Below are 8,239 nucleotides of genomic sequence, written 5' to 3'. Positions count from 1 at the left end.
GCTCCGGAACATGTTAGCTGTCTAATAACAACAAGCAACAATTAGACAAGACAAACAAACACTCATAATACATATATTCAAAGCACAGGTCCTTCCAGGTTCTTTTGTAGTAACCAAAACGAAGGAACAGTTACGTTGCTTCGACCCCTACTTATACTGTCATTCATGACCCCTTGGTAAACGATTGCAGCCGCTCCTGCAATCCGCGGCTGCCACATCATTTCCCTTCCGGGTCGATGAGTTAATGTACAGAAGCTCCGCCCCTTTTCTAAATGACCAACTTCCTTTTAACCCTCGGAATGAAGTGTCAGGCCAAGTAGTCCGAGTACTCTGTTCCCGTTACTTAGCGCCCTCACAGGTCGCAAAGGAGATTTACCACCATGAATCATTGTCTTTCTGTCACAGGGAGCAACATTGACAATGGATAATTGCAAAGCATATGAGATGGTTTATTTAGATTTCCAGAAAGCTTTTGACAAAGTCCCGCAGGATCAGTATTAAGTCCTCTGCTAGTCCTAATCTACATAAATTTGCAGACGACACAAAAATAGGAGGAGTGGCAAACACTGATGCAGCAGCAAAGGTCATCCAAAATGATCTAGACACCATTCAGAACTGGGCAGACACATGGCAAACGACATTTAATAGAGACAAGTGTAAGGTACTGCATGCAGGCAATAAAAATGTGCATTCTAAATACCATATGGGAGATACTGAAATTGAAGAAGGAATCTATGAAAAAGACAGAGGAGTTTATGTTGACTCAGAAATGGCGATCTGATTCAAGCATTCAGAATTCTAAAAGGTATTGACAATGTCGACCCAGGGGACATTTTCGACCTGAAAAAAGAAACAAGGACCAGGGGTCACAAATGGAGATTAGATAAAGGGGCATTCAGAACAGAAAATAGGAGGCACTTTTTTACACAGAGAATCGTGGGAATCTGGAACCAACTCCACAGTAATATTGTTGAAGCTGACACTTTGGGATCCTTCAAGAAGCTGCTTGATGAGATTCTGGGATCAATAAACTACTAACAACCAAATGAGCAAGATGGGCCGAATGACCTCCTCTCATTTGTAAACTTTCTTATGTTCTCCTACATTGTGAGAATGTGTGTGAATCTTGCAAAAAGACCTTTAATTAATGACCTTTTTGACGATGTAATTTTTCTCCATGTGGGGAATAAACTAGAATTTATTTTTGGAGTCATTTTAAATTTCGATTGTTATCCACCAAAAAAAAAGAATTAATTGATGTAAGCCATTTACTCAAGGAGACAAGCAGTCTCCCTTAGTTCGCTTGGGCTAAATTACTAATTTCATGGCTCTAAAAAACAAGAGCAAACCCTGTATAAAAAATAACATGCATAAAAATTAAACATATGTTTTCAGTTTTATAAACTACTGCATGCTAGGAATAATGTGCATTACTATAGCTTTAAATAAATAAAACTAAAAACTAGAATCATATTTCATGTTTGTAAAGTACACTAGTATATTATGAGGCTGAGGTAAGGATACGTGCAGCAGTGTGGAGTAGTGGTTAGGGCTCTGGCCTCTTGACCGGAGGGTCGTGGGTTAAATCCCAGGTGTGGGGCACTGCTGTTGTACCCTTGAGCAAGTACTTTATCTAGATTGCTCCAGTAAAAACCCAACTGTATAAATGGGTAATTGAATGTAAAAATAATGTGATATCTGTATAATGTATAATGTGAAATAATGTGATATCTTGTAACAATTGTAAGTTGCCCTGGATAAGAAGGGCGTCTGCTAAGAAATAAATAATAATAATATGTGGAAAGTGATTTGCGGCTGCAAAACACCCATATTGTGGATAAAATCTGTGTTTTGCACTTGCAAACCGTGTTTAGCTACCGTAAAGTGGGACTTTAGCAGCCACTAAAAATGCGGTGTATGTAAAGAATGTTTTTCACCTGCTGTTCTGCACCCGCAATCAAATTGGCACTTTAAATGATATTGAAATGTATTTAAATGAAGAAAAGAGCATGAAATTGGACAGGGATCTGGAATCAGGATTGCTAATCTGGATACTGATAATCGAGATTGCTGCTTAAATGGGATACAACTGTGGGAGAAGGCTCTTCCCAGTGCTATTTATGTTGTTTAATTGGGACGTCACTTCGTTTAATTCGGATACAGTATTTTCAAATGATGAATGGAGATCACTTTTCAGAGCAAGACAGGTTGCGTAGCACAGTGCAGTTAGTACGTGATTACACTGTGACTTGCGTAAACCATGTTGAACTCTTGAAGAAGGAGGAGTCTCCTGTGGTTTCTCAGGCTGCTGTTGTAAAGAAAGTTGGTGTGTCTACATCGCAGGTGCGTTTGTTTAGGAATGAAAAAAATACATTGACTTGTATTTTAAACTATGTATTTAACATTTAAACATAATGTGATGTGATTTCATTATTTTTCTAAGAATCAAAAAAGTGTGACTAAGGTCGTCTCAACTGCCTCTCGTTTAATTGGGACAGCCGTTATTCGGGATATTTTTCCTTCTCCCGAGGCGTTCCGATAAAGCGGTGCCGACTTTACTAAGCGGGTGCAAACTTTGCACCTCCACTGACAAGGTACAAACCATTGTAGAAGCGAGTAACTAAGAGCCGTATAAAACGTTAGTTAACCATGCTAAATCACTATCAATACACGATACAAGTATGGGAAAGGCACGGGAGACTGCTCTTCTCCAACTAGATAAAGACAACCTTACATGATGGAGTGTTCTTGTTGTGGTCTTTGAGTGATTTGTTGACTTGTCATGCTGATAAATAGCAATTCTATATCATTAATGCAGCTTAACAAATGGGACCTAGCACCAAGCTGTTAGTCTTGAATATATGGGGTTGCTGGTTTTCACTTGGGCCAGAAATATCTGTCTAATTTAAAAATGGAACTGATGTATTGGATAGAATGTCACTATTGATTAGTGAGGAGCTGGATCTTAGGAAGATCAATTCCTAGATGTGCAGTGTGTCATCCTTAGTGTGTTGTCTTGCAAATTAATCGAGTGCCTCATAAGAGTTTTTTCTTCATAGCATGCTTCTGGCTTTTTTTTTCTATACATGTCATGAGCATATCAGACATGCATGAAATTGTGCTTTATTACCTGTCTTGGAACTTGATTCAACCAGCATTAGAAAGCAGATATGGTGCAGCCTAACACAATACATTCAACCTTATTTTCTAGGTGGTTAAATAGTAGCTCAGTCATAATGACTGCAGTCCAAGACAACAGCCTGCCAAGAAAACCATACAACTGAGAAAGATAATTCCCTACAAAGGATCATCTCATTCTAGCACTGTACAAAAACATATCATCTTAAAGGATATAAGAATATACAGAAATGTACACAAGAGAGGAGGCTATTCAGCCCATCAGAGCTCTCCTGGTTCCTAGATGCTGATTGAGGGGCTATGTACAGATGTACAGTAGATTAGGCAGAGTCATGACAATATATGAGATCATAAAAATATTGCCATTTTACACCAACTTCATGCCAACATTTTAAACAGCATTACCTTTCTGATCCTCTCAGCCATCAGATTACGGGTAGTGTTCTTATTAAAGTAATGCCCTCTAAAAGCTAACATGTTTGAAATCTTGACACTACCTGTCAAAACAGCTTTGAGTCGTATAATGGGATTCTGTAAAAAAAAAAAAAAAGATTATTCATACAATAAAGTACTTTTTGGTCATAGTACAGTTCCTACGCAGAAATGGGTTGCTACATAATTAGCCTTGTCTTTCAACTGTCACAGTTTTTAATTATCTAGCAGGTAATGGCTACAGTATTAATGCCAAAATAAAAGATCTTTGAACTGAATAATGCTTTAATTCGAATTTAATGAATTCATTTAGTTTTAAATTATGAGTTTACAGGACTCTGAGGCCTTTACAAATTGCCTCAAAGAAAAGCATTTCTGTGTAAAGCTTAACAAGCAGTTTTCTAATTGCTGGTGGCATCACTTTTCTATAATAATCTTTAGTCTGCATGTTGTCATAATTTTGAATATTACCATTTATTGAAACTGTTTTTAACAGATACAGTGCCTATAGAAAGTCTACACCCCCTTGAACTTTTTTTCACATTTTGTTGTGTCAGTCCCTCAGAGTTTCATGCATTTAAATATTATTTTTTTCCATTTATCTACACACCACACTCCACACTGTTAAGGGGATAAAGGGGTTTTATTGAGAAAAAAAATATATATTAAAAATACAAAACTGAAAGATCATAATTGGATAAGTCTCCACCCCTCTGAGTTAATACTTGGTGGAAGCACCTTTGGCAGCAATTACAGCTGTGAGTCTGTTGGGATAGGTCTCTACCAACTTTGCACACCTAGATTTGGCAATATTTGACCATTCTTCTTTACAAAACTGTTCAAGCTCTGTCAAGTTACTTGGGGAGCGTTGATGGACAGCAATCTTCAAGTCATGCCACAAATTTTCGATTGGATTTAGGTTGGGGTTATGACTGGGCCACTCAAGGACATTTACCTTTTTGTTCCTTAGCCACTCCAGTGTAGCTCTGGCTGTGTGCTTTGGGTCGTTGTCATGCTGAAAGGTGAACTTCCGTCACAGGTTCATGCTGAAAGGTGAACTTCCGTCCCAGGTTCATGCTGAAAGGTGAACTTCCGTCCCAGGTTCACCTTTCTTACAGAGGGCAGCAGGTCATCCTCAAGGATTTCTCTGTACTTTGCTCCATTCATTTTCCCTTCTATCCTGATAAGTGCCCCAGTCCCTGCCGATGAGAAACATCCCCATAACATGATGCTGCCACCACCATGCTTCACAGTAGGGATGGTGTTCTTTGGGTGATGCGCTGTGTTCGGTTTGCGCCAAACATAATGCTTTGCATTTTGGCCAGAAAGTTCCATTTTAATTTTGTCACTTTTTGCCACATGGCTAAAGAATCTCCTGAGTGTTTTTTTTGCATACATCAAATGGGATTCAAGGTGGGCTTTCTTGAGTAATGGCTTCTTTCTTGCCACAGTGCTTGGGATATTGTTGTCACATGCACACTTTGACCAGTCTTGGCCATAAAAGCCTGTAGCTCTTGCAAAGTTGCCATTGGCCTCTTGGTAGCCTCTCTGATCAGTATCCTTCTTGCTCGGTCATCCAGTTTGGAGGGACGGCCTGATCTAGGCAGGGTCTTGGTGGTGCCATACACCTTCCACTTCTTAATAACACCGTATAACAATTATTATTATTTTTTTTGGTTCCTGGGTAGTAAGTGTTATTTCCTAATTGCTTATGCCTCAAAAGTATAGAAAATGGCTATTATTCCCCACAAACTTTGCTTTTGTGACCAGGACAGTGATATTTTGAAATTTACCTATTTTCCAGAACATTCCAGATAGATTCAGTGCTGAGTAAACTTGGAGTAACTTCTAGAACTTTCTAGAACTTTCCAGTAATATAAATAGTAGTATAAATACAGGGGCCTTAAGCCCACCAGTTCAGTTTAGTTCTAGCTGCCTAAGTGGATACATATCTACATTTTTCTGAGATGGCATCAAGAGGCTGCAAGCATCCGGCAGATGCATTTTGCTATGTCTGCGGCCAATTTATCAAGACAAGAGCGAAAAAGTACTCCGTGGAAGCATCTGCTAACATGTGTGAGGCGGGACTGGCCACAGCGGACCGAGTTCTCTGTGGGGAGGAACAACGTCAAGTGGGAGCCACTGGTGGACCCCCGGAAGGTGCTGATGCCACCACTGCACATCAATTTGGGCCTTATGAAACAATTTGTCAGAGCTCTAGATAAGGAGTCGGCAGCCTTCAAGTACCTTCAAGACTTCTTCCCTAAGCTGTCTGATGCAAAGGTCAAAGCCGGTGTCTTTGTCGGACCACAGATAAAGAAGATCCTGGAGTGCAATGAATTCCCCAAGAAGCTCACTAGTAAGGAGAAAGCGGCTTGGAACAGCTTTGTCGCAGTGGTTTGGGGCTTCCTGGGCAATCACAAGGCCGAAAACTATGTGGAGCTGGTTGAGACTCTGGTGAAGAACTACGGCACAATGGGCTGTAGGATGTCCCTCAGAGTCCATATCCTTGATGCTCATCTTGATAAATTCAAGGAGAACATGGGAGCGTACTCAGAGGAGCAAGGCGAGCGCTTCCACCAGGATATACTGGACTTTGAACGCCGCTACCAAGGACAGTATAACGAGAACATGATGGGAATCTTTTGTAGTCATTTCTGTATTACTTTAGTATAAATACATGTTAATTTGGATTCATATGTTGTTTTTTTCGGACTTTATGTGAACGAAAAGACACAAATTCGCCCGTTTTCTCATTGGAAATAGGTACATTTCAAAATATCACTGTCCTGGTCACAAAAGCAAAGTTTGTGGTGAATAGGAACTGCTGAATTTATCCTGAAATCATGTGAATCACTACAATGTAACACAGGTGGAGGCCACTTAATTTGGTGTGTGATTTTGAAGGCGATTGGTTACACCTGAGCTAATTTAGGATTGCTATTACAAGAGGGGTGGACACTTATCCAACCAAGCTATTTCAGTTTTTATTTTTAATTAATTTTCTACAAATTTCTAGAATATTTTTTTCACTTAGATGTTGTGGGGTAGGATGTGTAGATAAATGAAAAAAAAAAAACTATTTTAATGCATTTTAATTCCAGGCTATAAGGCAACAAAAGGTGAACATTTTGAAAGGGGGTGTAGACTTTCTATAGGCACTGTATGTCCGTGGTTCAGAAAGCCAGCTATCCAGTTCTGAAGGTATGTTTAACCCTGAGGCAATAAAAAATGTGAATGGAATTAAAACAAAATATAGCAATACATGCATATCGGGTAACTGGTGATGGATGATAGCTGTGGTAATCATTTTGGTAGTGCTGTCTAAAATACCAATTTCACATGGACCTGCACACATTTTTTTTTCTGTTGTAATGAGCATGTTGAAAATGCTCTGTCATCTACATGTATTTGCCTTGTTTGATTTGATACAATATATGGTTCTCCAGTGCACCTAAAAAAACTGTCTTCAATTGTGTGACAGGGCGAGGTCTGTGCTGGCTATTTGACGCATGCATGATCCTGCAGGGAGGTCGGGAGCCCCATGGAATCCACCTGTCAATCATGGCAATGACACAGAGAGGTTGAGTGAGGGTGTGTCGTCTCTTTCTCTCTCTGAGTGGTCGGGAGGTGGGTTTTGGGGGGGTCGCTCGACCAATAAAAGTGATGCTTTGCTGTTCCCTAGGTCTTGCCCTTTCTAGGAGAAACAACAGCGGGAGCTCTGTCTGAAAAACCTGGATTACAAATCATAACAGAACATCAGTGTCTGGAGAAAGAGAGGGACAAGCAAGCCCCAATTATTATGTGCAGCACCTGTGAGTGCAATACAGACTGTGTGAACTCCTACCATTGCTGGTAACCTGTGAGCTCTACCCACTTACTGTTGTCTAGTGAATTTCCCCACCCTCTCACAAATTGTTTTAGTGGTTTTCGCATTGTGTGGGTCCTTTTAAACACCATTAGCAAGCTTTGGTTGTAGTTGGCCTATGTTTTATTATTTTAAAAAAAACTGCTTAGCTTTTTGATGTTATTGAACATCTAGTCGAATGCCGTGTATTTCACTGTCTGCACACAATGTTTGAAATCAGTATTTAACCCAATGACAATGAAAGATTGCTCAGCTTTTTCAGATATAATTTATAAATGTTAAAAACGCATATTGTAAATTCAACATTTAAAACCAGTCTATAAATCTTTTTTTAAACTTGGCAAGTCAACATTTAGCTGACATGTTAAATCTGTGTTTCTAACAAATAAATCAGTGAATTTAAATATTTTTTGAACACTTGGCAAGTCAACATTTAGCTAACATTTCTAACAAATAAATCTGTGAAAAAATATATGTAACTTATTTTTTTTAATTTATTTATTTATTACACTTTTTACACACAATTCAACATTTACCTAACAGATAAACATTATCTTTTAGCAATTAAATCTGAAAAAATAAATCTGGGTTTACACAAAATAAATATTTATTTTGCCAGCTAAATCTGAAACTAAATGAGCCCAATGAAGCGTTTGATTTGGCATGTATGCTGCAGAGCTGCCGTTACACCCAGAGAGCCAATGTCTCCGCTTCCAATGCCTGCAATGCCAAAAAAATGGCACATGCTAAACAACAAACTATTTTTTGGTTAAATAATACACAATTTACTCCCCCCTTACT

Source organism: Acipenser ruthenus, chromosome 6 (assembly GCF_902713425.1).
Source record: "Acipenser ruthenus chromosome 6, fAciRut3.2 maternal haplotype, whole genome shotgun sequence".
Taxonomy (NCBI): Eukaryota; Metazoa; Chordata; class Actinopteri; order Acipenseriformes; family Acipenseridae; genus Acipenser; species Acipenser ruthenus.
Note: the sequence above shows the minus strand (reverse complement) of the source record.